The sequence below is a fragment of the Zalophus californianus genome, chromosome 9 (genome assembly GCF_009762305.2).
Source record: "Zalophus californianus isolate mZalCal1 chromosome 9, mZalCal1.pri.v2, whole genome shotgun sequence".
Classification (NCBI taxonomy): Eukaryota; Metazoa; Chordata; class Mammalia; order Carnivora; family Otariidae; genus Zalophus; species Zalophus californianus.
Window position 1 is genome coordinate 45,549,357 of NC_045603.1, and position 15,722 is coordinate 45,565,078.

Below are 15,722 nucleotides of genomic sequence, written 5' to 3' on the forward strand. Positions count from 1 at the left end.
GGCACAGAATGAGCCCACCTGTCTCAGCTACCTTCTCTGTAAAGGGCGGGTAATTATTCACCTACGTTGTTCTACATGTGGAAATGTCTGGAACTCGGCCTAGAGCAGAATAGATTTTCAAATCTGTGTTAGTGCCTTTCCTCCTCTTCTCAGGACTTAAAGCTTGTTAATAAATTCATGTAGAGTAGAGGGATTTCCGATTCAGTTAAATGGGGGTAGACAGCTGTGTTGAATGAAGCCAGGTATATTGAGCATCTGTTATCTATCTGTCTGTCTATCTACCTGTCTATCTGCATGCCAACGTTTCTCCTGTCTCCTTGTGGTGGGAACACTCCACACTTCTTGGGAACCTTTAACTGATTCTGGGGGGGCTATCGTGTGGTTCTACCTACCTGCCCCTGGGCAGGTATATGACCCAAGCAATGAAATCTGAATCTGTTTGAGGGATTGTCATAGACCCTGGGGTGAGAAGATCTTCTCTGGCTTCTTGAGTTGTAAGCACAAGGAAAATTAGGGTCAGGGGTGCTGTTATTCTGCTGTAGAGAAAACTTACCGGACATTATTAGCATTAGTAAAGAGAGAAGCAAAGTCCTAGGGTCATCTTTTAAACACCTGGATCTAAGACTATTTCTACCCATCACCTCCAAATTGGTGAACCAATCAATTTTGTTTTGTTTTGTTTGAGGTAGTGAGTGAGGATTTAGTTGTGATCAACTACAGTCAAGAATGCTCTGTAAAAACCTGAAAGGTCAGGAAGTGTGGACATTTAAGAGTGACCAGATGAACCCCCAAGGTCTTGTAGACCTTAAAAGATAGAAATCATATAGGTTGAGAATAGGAATGATTTGGCTAATGGTAATTGTATTGCCTGAATGCATGTATGTTAGTCATTTTATCTGAACTAATAAAGATGAGAATATGGCAAATCAGATTCCTTGCACACTAAAAAAAAAAAAATTCTAGTAAGGACACTGAGGAGTAGTCTGTCTGGTTATGTGGCAAATACCATTTAATTTATAAGATCAGGTTCTCAAATTGCATTATAATGACCATCAGCATCGACTCAGCTCTTTATACATTCATATCCTCACTGGGTCCTCTTAACAACTTTAAGAGATAGATATTATTCTTACCCCAATTTTAAGAATAGGAAATGCAAGTGGTTTTCCTAATGGAGACCAGCAAGTCAGTGATAGAACTAAAATTCTAACTTGAGTCTTAAGACTTTAAGTTCTTTCCCAAATCCCTTGAGAATTCTAAGCACTACCACTCCCACCCTCAAACACACACACACACACACACACACACACACACACACACACACACACACACACACACATACACACACAGACTTAAACTGGATAAGATCTTGGGTTTACTGTCAGTCATTTCATTGAGAAAGAAATTCACATTTTTAAAAAATTTTAATTTTTTAAAGATTTTATTTTTAAGTAATCTCTACATTCAGTGTGGGGCTTGAACTTACAACCCCAAGATCAAGAGTTGCATGCTCTACCAACTGAGGCTAGCCAGGGACCCCATCACATTTTTTTTAAAAAAAGAAAAGTATAGTCTTTTGGACTGCAGTGGAACCAGTTGGAACAGAGAATGGTGGCTTTTTGTGTGAAGAGTAGGGGCAAGTATATATTCAAGCTTTTCCTCTTAAATATATGCATTTCTGTTTTCTCTTGATAACTCACAGGAATACATTCTGGTGAGATGTCAGAGCAAAACAACAATACTTTTACTTGTGATAGTAAGGCTAGTAGGCTAAAGCAGATTCATTTAGTATTTTGTCTGGGTGAAATGTTCTTATTTATGATTTTGGAAGGTATCTCAGTGTTAACGAGCCGGTATGTAATGGAAGATCTCATGCCAGAGTTTAAATCACTTATTGCTTCTCAGACTCTGATTGCAAGTGCCTAAAATTGATTCTGGTAAAGTGCAATCTGGTACGTGTCTACTTTCTGGGCTTGCTAAATGGATGATTTCCTAATTCTTTAATCTTTGATAAAAGTCCACCACTAAAAACATTCATGTACACCACAAGAATTACTAATAAGCTTAGTTGAATCATGCCAGGATAATTTTAGTTAACAGGTAAGTCAATATTTCTTTTACAAGTATAGTGAAATAGTGTTTACACAACTGGTGGGCTATTATGGACTTATTTAACTTGTTTGAAAGAGTATAGAGCCCATTATTTGCCCTGCTCATTTTACATTCATGATTTAATCAGGCTTATGCTGAATTTCTTAACTTCCTTTCACCAACAAAATCTAATTAATTGAGAAGGGAGGAGGATTTAAGAATAAAGATCTATTTTCTTTCAGAATTATTTATTTTGCAAGAAAGCATTAGTTCAGCTAGTTCATTACTTTGAAATAGCCTGTTATACAAAATCAAGTGGATCTGTCTTTGATATTATCCAACGTAAAGAAACCTTTAAATATATCCACATGTTCACAACATGCTAAAAGAAAGGACAGTGCTATATTATCGATTCTTTAGCTCATTTTGATTCTCTTGTCTTATTTCATGTATGATAATGAACATGGTTCTACTGGTATGTGGTGGGCTTCCTGAGAACATATGTCCAATCAAACTCACATGTGAAACAGGGGGAGGTTTTCTTTTCAAACGAAGAGTAAAATAAATGAGAAAAAGATAACAAAATACTTCAAATTAAATGATCTTACTGCTTATTCACACACTTTATTTAATTCTGCCAAATATTACCTTAACATCTGGACAAACTTTTCCATATGCCCAATATGATGGATCCTTTCCTGGTCTTTTTAGAAGTATACTTTTTGGATTTTTAACCATCTACCGTGTCCACATGCTCATATTTAAATGGCAGGGCTCAGACAGAGCATAGGCCTTACTCCAAAATGATGAGGTGCTAATAGGTTCCTATTCCCAGAACTGCTTCCCCCAAGGCCTGTTGCTGGAGTATATACAGATCTACAACTCCTCATCTGCAATTCTGAAATCCCAAGAGCTCTGCAAAGAGAAAGGTTTTCTGAAACAAATTTGGTGGCACAATCTGAACCTAATGGATGCAAGTCTCTCTTTCTTACATTTCCTGTTAATCTTCACTCAGTTTGCCCAGAAATATTGATGTCCTTGATTGCAGGGTGCTAACCGGGCTTCCACTGGGAGTTTTATGTACTATATGGGGTTTAGTTTTTAAATCTTCCAAAATTCTGCATTTGGCGACCTCTCTGACCCTGACGTTTTTGGCAAAGGGATTATGGACCTATATGTATTTATATTTGGAATATTTATTTCATAAACAATTTTCAGAGGAAAAAGAAAGACAAAAAAGGCATGTGAGAACCCGTACCATCAAGAACAAGACTCAGAGGAGAAAGGAAGTCGCTCAGGGGAGTGAGTGGCCCTCACTGACCACATTGCCCTTTGCAGAGTACCGGGCAGAACCTCCTGTCTCTGCTCTGGGCGAGTATTTGGGAAATGGCTGGTAGAAAACATTCTATATATTAGGAGTTAGCTCTCTCAAACACTGGAGAATAAATAACGGTTGGTAAGCATATTTCAGGAAAGCAAAACCAGAGATGTTAGAAATAGTAAAAGAAGAAATTGTAGAGCTTACCTAGAAGAACAAATTTATGGATTTGCAGGATTTGTAAAGTAAAATAAATACAGAGAACGCCGTTTCCCCAAAATGCTTTATTTTGATAAGTCTGGTGTATTTTAATTGAGTATGCATAGTAGCATTTCACTGCAATTACAATCTCATAAAGCAGGGCAAAATATATTGCACAAACATTGTGGTTCAACTAAATGAGTCATAATAAAACATTGTCCAGATTGCTGCAATTAAAATTTACAGAAACCTTTTGTTGAGTGTTGTTAGGTTTGTGGATTAATAAAATGAGCCTGTTTGTTTTAATTTTTCTTTAACGAGGACTAACATTTTGATTTTAAGTTTCATAGATTTTTCTTCTTTTGCATAGATTTTAGATTGGTACTTGGCAGAAAGAAGTCTCACTGCACTTTCAAGAAATATATATTTTCTAAAAGACGATCCCCTTCATTTCCTTATTAACCTTCACTCTCCTTTGTTTATAGTCTCTCTGTTTTTCCCACTCCCATTTTCTCCCTAACTGCTGGCCAGGATTGCTGGGAGTGGGCAGAATAGCATGAGGGTCATTGGTTGGGTCACCTACGAGAAGGGCAGCAGCACAGTGTGGGTTTTGGATTCTCAGAGACCAGGGTTCAAATCTCTGTTCTGTCATTTACAACCTGTGGGACTTGGAGCAAGTTCATCCCTGAGGACCAGTTTCTTTATCTGCAAGGTGAGGACAAATAAATAGTATCTACCAAATTTGTACAACTGTTAGTAGAACGAGGGCTAATGCATTACAGAGCTTTGCATGCAGTGAGCACTTAATATATTGTAACAATAAGGGACTTTCCATGGTTGGAAAGTAAGAGTTTCTGAACTCTTAGGAGTTTTCTCCTCACGAAAGTCTGTTCAACTCTGTAGAGATGGTAGGATAGAAAGTGGCAAATAGGTCTTTCACTTTTTTTTTCTTTTGCTAATGACATGAGTACTTTGAATGTGGTTTCACATGAGAGTAGAACATATCGTGAAATTTTGAGTTCACCTTGGTTAGGAATATTTGCTAGTGAAACTGTCTGAATTACATTTAGTGTACCTGTTTTCAGTTTTAGTAAAGCCTCAGTTCCTAGTTTTAATTAGAATCTATTTAATCAAAAGCAACTCTTGCATATGGGATAGATGCCCAGCACTGGGAATGGGGGATAAATACATATGGCACCTGCTTTCAAATAATTTACCATTAAGTTGAGAAGACAGACATGGAAAACAGATCATTAAAATGCAGGATGTAATATCCAGGGACAAAAAAAAATGCAGTTAGGGTAAAAAGGAGGGGCAACTAAGTTTGCCTCGGAGAAAGGCTTCACAGACAAGGGCACCAGGAATTTGTTAAGTGAAGAGGAGCAGAAGGATATCCTTGGGAGTTGGATGGGGATAAAATGTAATCTTTAGATGATGGTTAGGGTGGTCTAGCTTAGGGTGAACACATGTGAGGCTTGGGAGACTGGCATAAGGTAAAGCTGGAGAGATCCACCAACGCAGGGGGTTTGTGAGAGGAGGGTGCTAAATGCCATCTTAGTAAGCTCGGGCTTGATCCTGGTGCAACCAGGGGCCCAGGCAGCTTACTGCAGGGGAATGACATCGTCATATTTCATCTTTGGGAAAAGAGAATGTTAGTGTCTACACAGGGCACTGTTGGAGAAGTCAGAGATGAGTGGTAGAAGCAGGCATTGGGAGTTACCACTGATTGGAGTATGCAGATTTGAGCAGGAGGCAACAGTCAGTATATAGTAGTAGACATGGGAGGAGGCAGGGGTTAGATTTCTGGGATATTTCTGGGGCAGAATTGGTAGAACTTGATGATTGTGGTAACTCCAGGGAACAGAACAGCCGTAACATCTCTGTTGTCACTAACCTGGGAGATTGGGTAGATGGTGATTGTTTACTGCAAAATACTGTTACCATTCTTGAGTCCTTATTTGTGCTGGGTGCTGGGCTAAGTGACTTAAACACATTCTTTTTCTCATTTATTCCTCTCAACCTGTAGGGTAAATATTATTACCCTCTTAAACAAATAAAGAAAATGAGGCTCAGAGAAACTAAGTAACTTTCCAGAGTCACTCTGCCAATAAGTGGCAGAGTTGACATTGAATTTGTGGTCTACTGGACTCTGGAGCCATGCTTCTGAGCCCTGGAAAGGGAGTGGGCTTTGAAAAGAAGATCGTAAATTTAACTCTGGATATGTTGAGTTTGCAGTTGAGAAAAGTTCCCAAAATCATGCCAGGGTCTATAACGTGTACTTTTGCAGCTTCAAATCTTTCTTGATGTGGACTCTTTGATTTGAGCCGGACATAAATTCTTGATCACAGGCTTGATGCAATGGCCTCTCTATATTGCTTTCTCCCAGTGATAGACTGGATGCAGGGCTCTAAAAACCAAAAACTCAGGAACTGTGTATCCTAATCAATTACAGTGGCAAATATTTTTGGTAAATTTTTTCTGAAGTTCTTTATTGTACTTAAGCTTTTCCAGTCACACTGTGACTGAAATTTGATGCATTTTGAAGGTATAATGTACCCCCCCTGGATTTTTTTGGTGGTACTGAGCTTCATATATTACCGTAGTAATCTGTTTTAATATTTATTTTTATAAAATGTCTTTCTTCTTAATCCTTTTTATATTGTGGGTCATAATATAGTTTCCTAAGGCATTCTATAAATGTTTGGTGAGTCAGTTACAAGAGGAGTACAAGAAGTGTAGTGAAGGACCTATTCTTTAGGAGGTTTACCTGGGCAGCCAGGCGGGGGGCTCACTGAGGGGAGAAGGTGGCAGAAGGACCACTGGCTCAGTGTATATTCACTGAGCACTCTTCTGTGCCAGTATACCAACTAGAATGCAAAAATAGAGAAGTTTCCAAGCTGACCGGGAGAAAGGTGGTGCTATTTGAAAATGAGCAGATTTGGGGAAGAGTCCAGATTTGGATGTGTTGAGCTTGAGTGGCCCAAGCCTCAGTTGGGTATTCAGGCTGGTGCTTCAGAGAGAAGGCAGGGGTAGATGTCTTACGTTTGGGAATTCAGTTCGTGAGGTGGTCGTGGTTGATACTGTCATTGAAAGATGATGGATATAAGTGTGGGAACTGATGAAATGATGGACAAAGAGACTGTAGATAAACATCTAAACTTTGTTGAGCACTAACTACTCATCAGGAACTGTTCTAAGCATTTTTAGATATTATCTCATTTAATCCTCCTAACAACCCAACGAGAGAGGTACTGTTAACATGCCCACTTTATAGAAACCCCCATTTCATAGTTGAAGGAACTGAGGCCCAAGATCACACAGTAGAAAGTGTTAGATCTGGGATTTGACCGCAAGCAGGCTATTGTTAGGCCCTACTTTATGCTGCTTCCCAGACGGAAGGAAAAGAGAAAACAAATCTGAGGACTAGCAACACTTAGAGGTGAAGTCAGGAAGAGGAGTTGGCAGAAACCAAGAAGGAGTGGTTAAAAGAAGACATGGGAAGGAAGCCCAGAGAGGCTGTGGCTGGAATGGTGGGGAGGCGCATCGTCAGATACTATGGGCATTTTTGTCTGTTGAAAGGTACATCATAGTTGGCATGAGCAGGCGTCAGTGGAACACTAAGGCTTCATCTACATGGTTTGAAACAAGGTTTTCTTCAGTTACTTAATCAGGAAGAATATTCAGAGTAAATATAGCTATAAAGCAACTAGTACCTTGTTGGTTGATAATAGTCTGTAGCTACATTTAAATTCTCCTAGTTTTTCAACATCAAGACTAATTACTAATCAATGGAAATTGGATATAAGTACACCCTCTAATAATTTTGAAAACTTGGAGGGATAATTTATTTGAGGGAAAGAAAAGTCTGAGTCATGTGTTTTGCTGAAAAGAAAAAGAGATGCATTTAATAATTTAGGGCACGAATAGAAAAGAAAACTGCAACAGGAATTGGGTTTAACAAAATTATGTCAAATTAAGCATATGCCTGAGGGAAAGTTACAAATGACTTCCAATTATTATTTCAGTATTTTAATGAATAAATTTGTAATTCCAAAACCACCTCCCTCAAGACTATCCTCTTAATGCAATTCAGTAAGAATTTATTAGCCACTATTAGGGACTCAAGTATGCTAGGCACGGAGTGCTATAAAAGGGACAATTATTTATTTGTTGAATAAATATTTATTGAGAACTTACTCTGGGCTTGGCACTGTGTTTGGCACTGAACATACAATGCAGAGTAGAACAGAAATCTGGCCTCCTGAAGCTAGTGGTCTAGTGGGAGTCACAGACAATGATTAAAAACAGACACACACAAATATTTGTTTACAAACTGACCTGAGTGTCATGAATGATCTTTTTGAGAAACAAGATTTACCAGTGAAAGAATAAAATAAAATCTCATGCAAAAATGAGCTACATTCCTTAGAATGATTTTTATACCATTAATTTGCTTAGCAGTCCTTCTCATGGACAGATGAAGTGAACACCAAACATTAACACAATTATTATGTTTCTCAATTAGTGGGGGTACAGTTTTACTTTTTATCTGCCTTTTTTATTAGGCATGTTTTTTCTCTTTCTTTTTATTTTTCCATTGCTCATGAAGCTGTAAAATTGTGGTGGTGGCTTGTTGGTTGCAAGTTTATTCTAGCAGCAAGTGGGCAAAGAAAATGGAGCAAGGAATCATATTGATAAATGGGGTTTTTACACCTTAATTTTGAGGCTGCTTTGAGCGTTGTAAAAGGTGGGCGTGTTGTCTTCAGCATGGAGACAGGTAGCTATGTTGAGTAGCTGAATTTCCTTAGATACTTACTAAGTTGAAATCTTTCAAGAATAAGAACAGTGTTTTCTACAGAGTGTTAAAAAATCTTGAGTGACCACTCTAGTGCCCCTTCACCTCAGGCAGTCAATTTTTTTTTTAAAGATTTTATTTATTTATTTGACAGAGATAGACACAGTGAGAGAGGGAACACAAGCAGGGGGAGTGGGAGAGGGAGAAGCAGGCTTCCTGCCGAGCAGGGAGCCTGATGTGGGGCTCGATCCCAGGACCCTGGGATCGTGACCTGAGCCGAAGGCAGACGCTTAACGGCCGAGCCACCCAGGCGCCCCTCAGACAATTTTTAATTGACACAAATGTTGACTTCTAATGTTTTGTACTGTGATTTGTCTATATATAAGATGTCGAAAAGGTTGTATTTTTCCATGAAATTCAAAACATTTGACAACATGCTTTTATTCCATTTCCAAATGCTTTTCAACCTTCACACTGAGAGCCTGTGCTCGTAACCCAAAACAGAACATGTGGCAAAAATCTGGCAAGTCTTCTTTCAGAGGAATAGGTGTATTAGTTACAAAGAAAAAAAAAGTGAATATCACAGACCTTGGAAATGGAGAGAAATCCAAAAGAAGGGACCACTTTGAAAAGAAAAAAAAGAAACAATTTAGTTTATTATAAAGTGTAAATGGAAAATGGAATTAATATAATTTTTAAAATTAATTTGTCTTTCCTTAGAAACTGTTGAAGTAGGTAAAATTTTTCACCAAAAGCCATTTAAAATGTAAAATTTTTGTTTATTTTACATAATGTGGGTAAGACAACAGAAATAATTTAAAAGGTGTATGCAGAAGAGTATTAGAAAGAGCATGTCCTTAATTGGTAAATTTAGAATAGTGAAAGAAAACATTTATTCTAATAATAATATTTAGTTAATACTTCTGGCTAGTAGAACAGAGGAATCTTATGCCAGTTTATTGGCCAGAGCTCTAGGATAGCATTTTTTATAAGGATCAGAAGTTTTTGAAGTACTAGAGGATAATAAAAACAAAAACCAAATATGAAAATCCAAAATAAATGTCGTTAATAAAGAACTTGTGAGGGAATTTCACATATTCTGTGACTTCTTTCCCTCTTGGCTATTTTGCCGAGGTTCTAGGAAGAAGAAATAGATTGTTTCATTCTGTGGAAAACTCTACTGAAAGAAGGGAAGCTGCTCCCTGACTTTTAACTTAAATTCTTGTACATATTAATTATCATTCCAAAAAGGGGCTGCTTTGCGAAGAATCACTGTTACCCCCAAAGAGAAGCAAGAATGGTAATGCTTGGAAGAAAAAGAGTAGCAGCATATTGCTAAGGCTTAAATTCTAGTTTGATGTATAAACTAAACTTAGTGAGGTACTATAAAAGGAATGTGTTTGCCTCGTGGGTTATATATATTTATGTATGTATATGTATACACAGACACAAATACAGACCCAGACACACATACACACGCACACGCACACCCACACCCCACACACAGACTATTGGATGCTAAAGGACCAACTGTTACGTGTGCTGTAATAGATTTTGTTTCATAAGCAAGTTTTTAAAATTTAAAATTGATCTACGTAAGTGCCAAAAGCCTTAAGGCTTTCATTATATTTAGGAGGTTAATTACCATCTTTTCTTGGCCTAGGAAAACTACCCCTTCATCATTTTCACTTATTCACCCAATAGTTATTGAGTGCCTGCTAGGGCGAGATGTTGTTCTTGGTTGTCGAGACATAACAAACAAACACAACAGACAAACATTCTCGCCCTTTACATTCCAGAGCGTTTACATTCTAGAGAGATAGACAACTGACAAATAAGATAACTAAAATATATAGGCTAGCAGGAGGTAATTAGCTAAAATGAAGCAGGGATGGGGAGCTAGGAAGTGTGTGAGCAAGGAGGGTGAATGCAGTTTTAAGGTAGAATGACCAGGGCAGGGCTCGCGGAGAGGTGACATCTGAGCAACATGCTGAAGGAAGTAGAAGAGTGGGACTCGCAGACATCTGCACGGAGGACCTCTCCAGGCAGAAGTAACAAAGGCCAAGGCCCATGAGCCGGCAGGAGCAGGCCTGCCATGATTGAGGGGCAGCAGGTGACCAGAGCAGGGAGAGTGCACCGAGAAGGGAAGGGCCATTGCAAGGACCCTGGATTTTACTCGAAGTGAGGTGCGAGCCGCTGGAGGGTTTGAGCAGAGAAGCACGTTGGTGTCATTTCCATTTAGAAGAATGATTCCGTCGGCTAGGTGGGGAATAGATGATTTATGAAGAGGGCTAAGTGAAAAGGACAGGCTGTTGTAATCCAAGTGATGGCTTGGGCCAGTGTGGTAGCAGGGAGGTGATGACAAGTGACTGGATTAGGGGTTGGATTCTGGATATGTTCTGAGACTAGAGCTGACAGAACTTACTGATGGATTGGATGTGGGGTTTGTGAGAAGGAGGGAGGAATCAAGGAAGAATGTAAGGTTTTTGACCTGAGCAACTGGACGGATTGAAGTTGCCATTGATTGAGATGGGGAGGCTGTGGGAAGAAAAGGTTTGGGGGGACGGAGAAGGTTGGAATTGAACATGTTAATTTTGAGAGCATATTATATGTCTAAATGGAAATACTGAATATGTAGCTGAATATATTATGTCTGGCATTCAGAGACTCTAGGCTGGAAACTTAAAATTGATAGTAGTCAGAATATAGGAGGTATTACAAGCCACAAGAATTTTTGAGATCATTAAGGGGGTGAGTGCAGATAGAAAAGAGAAGGAGATCCATGGCCTGAGCCTGAAATACTCTGAAGTCTACCCTATAACAGGTCAACTGTCAAGGTTGGGGCACAGAAACATTCCCAGTGAAGTCTAGGAAAAGTGGTCAGCGAGGGAGGAGGAAAATCAGGAGAAAGATGTGTGCTGGGAGCCAAGAGAAAACATTTCAGGAGGGAATGCGTGATTAACAGTAAAATATGTCCTAGTAGACTTACAAAGAAGGAGAACTGTCTGTTGGGTTCAGCATGGTGCAGGTCATTAATAATTTTAATAAGAGCAATCTTGATGGAGTGATAGGAACAGAGTCTACTTGGCATGATTCATTTAACCTTTTTGAAATAACAATAGAAGTAATTTAATCTGCTTGAAAATATCTGAGATAAATAGCACACTCAAAAAATATTCTCTTTGCAACAGACCAAAAACACACTTTTAGATACCGAGACAAAAAACAAGTGACTTTTATTTAACACCTATTGCTGCCAGGCAGTGTGCAGAAGTGCTCGACAGGCCTGAATTTATCTGACTTTCACAATAGATCTGTGAATTCAGTGCCATTATCTCCATTTTATGGGAGGAAATTGAAGTTTGCAAAGGTTAAGGGGCTTTTTCTAAAGTCATACGACGAGTAAGTGATGGAGCCGGGGTGTTGAAAGTATTTTCATATTTCTTTTAAGGTGAACAATTATTTGTTTCCAAAACTTGTTTTTAGAAATTAATGGCTTCATTCTTTAAAAACTGTCATTCCTTCATTTTGTTCATTGCATGTATTTTATATGTCTTTATTTTCCAAACATGCAGCACTTCTACAATATTGAAAATTTATAGCCAGTTGCTTTAATAGTTGTTTGCTTTTTTTTTTTTTTTTTTGGTGCAGAAAATTACCCCAAAATGTTCCAACTTAATGAATTAGATTTACATGGTCAATCATGTTAAAATGTTATTAAAGAGAATGAAGCTCTCTAGAATGATTTCTATAGAAGTGTGCTGTGTAGAAGTTTGTTTGGAGGAACTTGATTAAATTTTGAAAGTACATTCTTAAAATAATGATATGGAGAATCATCGAGCTTTTTTAACATGCTATTTCATGTTCACAAGCGCTCTGTGAGGTGGATGTTGTCATCATATACATTTTACAGATGGGGAACCAGAGGTTTGGAGAAGTGGAGTAAATTGCCCAGTCACAGGGTTAGTAAGTGGTGGAGAAAGGACTGACCCCACGTCCTCTGAAATTACATTCCATGCTCTTTCCACTACAACATGCATACAAATTTAGTTAATTCCAAAGAACGGCTTGAAATATTATCTTTCCTCATCTGTGTAAAATTGATTACCCTCATCTGATGCACCATTGTAACTCTAACAGCTGGTGCAACCGGGGCCCGAAATTTTAGGAAGCACATATACATTTTTTAATTAGACAAATTTTCTCTGGGAAATACGTCATTGGGTTTTTTTTTTTCTCTATTAGGATTGGTTCTACCCAACCCTACAGAAGAAACAAACAGTATTACTGTTTACTTGGTTATCCTTTTCATAGTTGCTGATCTTTTTTGAGGATGTAGCTGGGATTGGAGTTGGTAGAGAACTGCCTTGGACACAGAATTATGCCATGGATTCTGGAGCCTGCCTTGAAATGGGCCAGAGAGTACGTACTGTTTTTCTAGAATGAGTCTTACAACTTCGCATTGCCCCTGCCGCCTCAACCTCACATTGCATTCACAACAAAAGTGTTGGTTTCTTTCAATGAGCACACTCTTCCCACTTCTACTTTTGAGCTTCCTTAGTCAAGCTTCCAGACCAGAATGGTGTATTAAAAAGGCAACTCTGATAACCCACTTGTGTGCTTACAGTTCTTCAATGACTCTCCCTTATATTTAATATAAAATACACACCCGTTTCTATAGCCTACAGGGCCTGACATGACTTGGCCCTTGTCCTACTCTCCAGCCTCAGACAGCACCATCTCCCCCCAGCCCATTGTGCTCCAGCCCCGAGGCTTTCTTGAAGCTCCTTCAAGTTTTTTCTAAACTCAAGACTCGCATAATACTATTTAATAATACTACTAGATAATAATCTAATAATACTAGAACATTCTCTCCTTTATTGTCAGTGTAGGTGCTACCACTTTAGAGATCCTCTTTGACCACCCAATCAAAGTTTGACCCCTTGTTATCATTTCTCTAATTACCTTGTGCTTTTCCTTTGAAATACTTATAACAATTTAGGGTTACATTGTGTTTGTATGTTTGTCTAATATCACGTTTCCCCCACGTGGACGTAAGCCTCATGAGCACAGTTTCTGTACCTGCTTTTTTTCACTATTGCCTGGCTTATCGTAGTTATGCAATATAATTTCTTGAATAAATGAATGCCCTTTCACAAACTTCTTGGCCTGGAGTGCCACAAAAAATGGTAAAATTTCTTTTGCACCGATAGCCTGAGCACAACGACGATATCCCTGGAGCGCAGATAGGAGGTACGTGTATGTAGTCAATAACGGTAACGACGTTTTAGGGACAGTTATGCTCACTCTATTTTCCTGCTGGATCTCATTGACTGCCTTAAAAGCAAGTGATAGGGAAAGAGCTCAGAAGGATTGGGTTAGACATCATAACCTACTCTATATCTAGTCTTCTCCTTTGGAGAACATCATACAATCAAGAAGCTGGGGTGTGTATCAGTGTGGGTTTCTTTTAAAGAGGATGAATATTCATATCAAATTTTATATCACTTTGATGGGGGTAGGTAAAGATAAAAGTCAACTATCCTCTATTTTCTCTAAATTCAGTAATACTCTTTTTCTGTCCTCCCAGGAAACAGGACTGGGAGCGGAGAGTGGGTAAAACTATTGTTTTAGCTCCCTCTGCTGGTGGTGAGTGATGCTTTTAGTGGAAGGCGTGTAGAGAGTGCAAGTATTGCTAGAAGACAGGGATGGAACTCCTTTACCAATTGCTGCTGCGCTCCCTGTGGAATAGGGAGGAAGCACACGTGCTCTTTTTAAAAACAATTTTAATAGCCATGTTGAGATACAGTTTGCATGTCGCAAAGCTCACCTGTTAAAAGTGTGTCATTCAATAGTTTTTTAGCATATTTGTGCAACTGCACAACCATCGTCATAATCTAATTTTAAAACATTTTCACCTCCCCCTAAGTAAACCTTCCATCCATTATCCATCATTGCTCGTTTCTCACTCCACTCCCTCCTGCCCCTAGCATCCTGGCAACCACTAACCTTCTTTGTGTCTCTACGAATTTACCTATTTTGGACATTTTGTATAGATGGGATCGTATTATTATGTGGTCTTTTGCAATTGCCTTATTTCACTTAGCATACTGTTTTTGAGGTTCATCATATTATAGCATGCACGGATCAATACCTCATTGCTTTTTATTGCTAAACTATATTCCATTTTATAGACATACCACATTTTGTTGATCTTTTCATTAATTGATGGACATTTGGGTTGTTGTCTACACTTTTTTTGCAATTGTAAACGATGCTACTACGAACATTAGTGTACAAGTAGTTTTTATGTGGGCACGTGCTTTCAGTTCTATTGTGTGTATACTTAAGAGGAGAATTGCTGGATCATATCTGTGTTCAACATTTGAGGAACTGCCAAATTACTTTCCAAAGTGGGTGCTCTGTTTTACATTCTCACATGCATGCTCTTTCAGATAGATTTGAAAAGTAGTACTTTAGAGAAAGAGAACTGAAATTTAATAAATATGACATCACTTATTCTTCTGTTTTACTTAAGTATTTTTACTTTGCCTTCATTTGCTTTTTTATTGTTGCTCACTTTATCTCTTTTTCTCCATTACTACTATGAAATCCCTTTAATTTTCTCTCCTATAAAGATGGGTGATGAAATGATTCCTAAGCTTCCACTCAGCTCAAAAATATTAGGTGACAATGAAAAACCAAAATATTGTCTTGATCGCTAGCTTCCTCAATGACATTGCTGTAAGACTCCTTCTGGGAAGTGGCTTCGAGTGTTGACTCTAGAGTCAGCCCATCTGAGTTTAGATCCTTGGTCCACCACTTTCTCATTGGGCAAAGACCTAATTTTCTTTTTCGTCTTTTTTTTTTTTTTAAGATTTTATTTCTTTGAGAGAGAGAGAGCGTGTATGAGCAGGGGGAGGGGCAGAGGGAGAAGGACAAACAGAACCCTCCCCCCCCCCCGCCCACCCCCCGAGCAGGGAGCCCGCCGCCGTGGGGCTAAATCCCAGGACCCTGAGATCATGATCTGAACTGAAGTCAGATGCTTAACTCACTGAACCACCCATGTGCCCCAAAGGCTTAATTTTCTAAGTCTTATGTGTAAAATGAAAATAATAATAGTGGTAATCTAATGGGATTGTTATGGAGACTAAATGAGACAAAGTGCTTCACACAGTGCCAGGTTTATATGCAAGGAGCTCTCAGTAAATAAAGATAAAGAAAGATACTCAGAGAACAATGTCATAGCTCCCAAGTATGTAAAGATTCTTGAGTGTAACTGAGGAGACAAGGCCTGTGTTTATGAAAGCCTTGAAC

The 15,722-nt window shown here is 38.7% G+C and overlaps 1 long non-coding RNA gene across 1 annotated transcript in view; it reads left to right on the forward strand.

Annotated features, from left to right (window-relative positions):
• Positions 1-15,722, forward strand: part of LOC113922734 — a 102,205-nt gene that overhangs the window by 3,248 nt on the left and 83,235 nt on the right. The window lies entirely within an intron of this gene.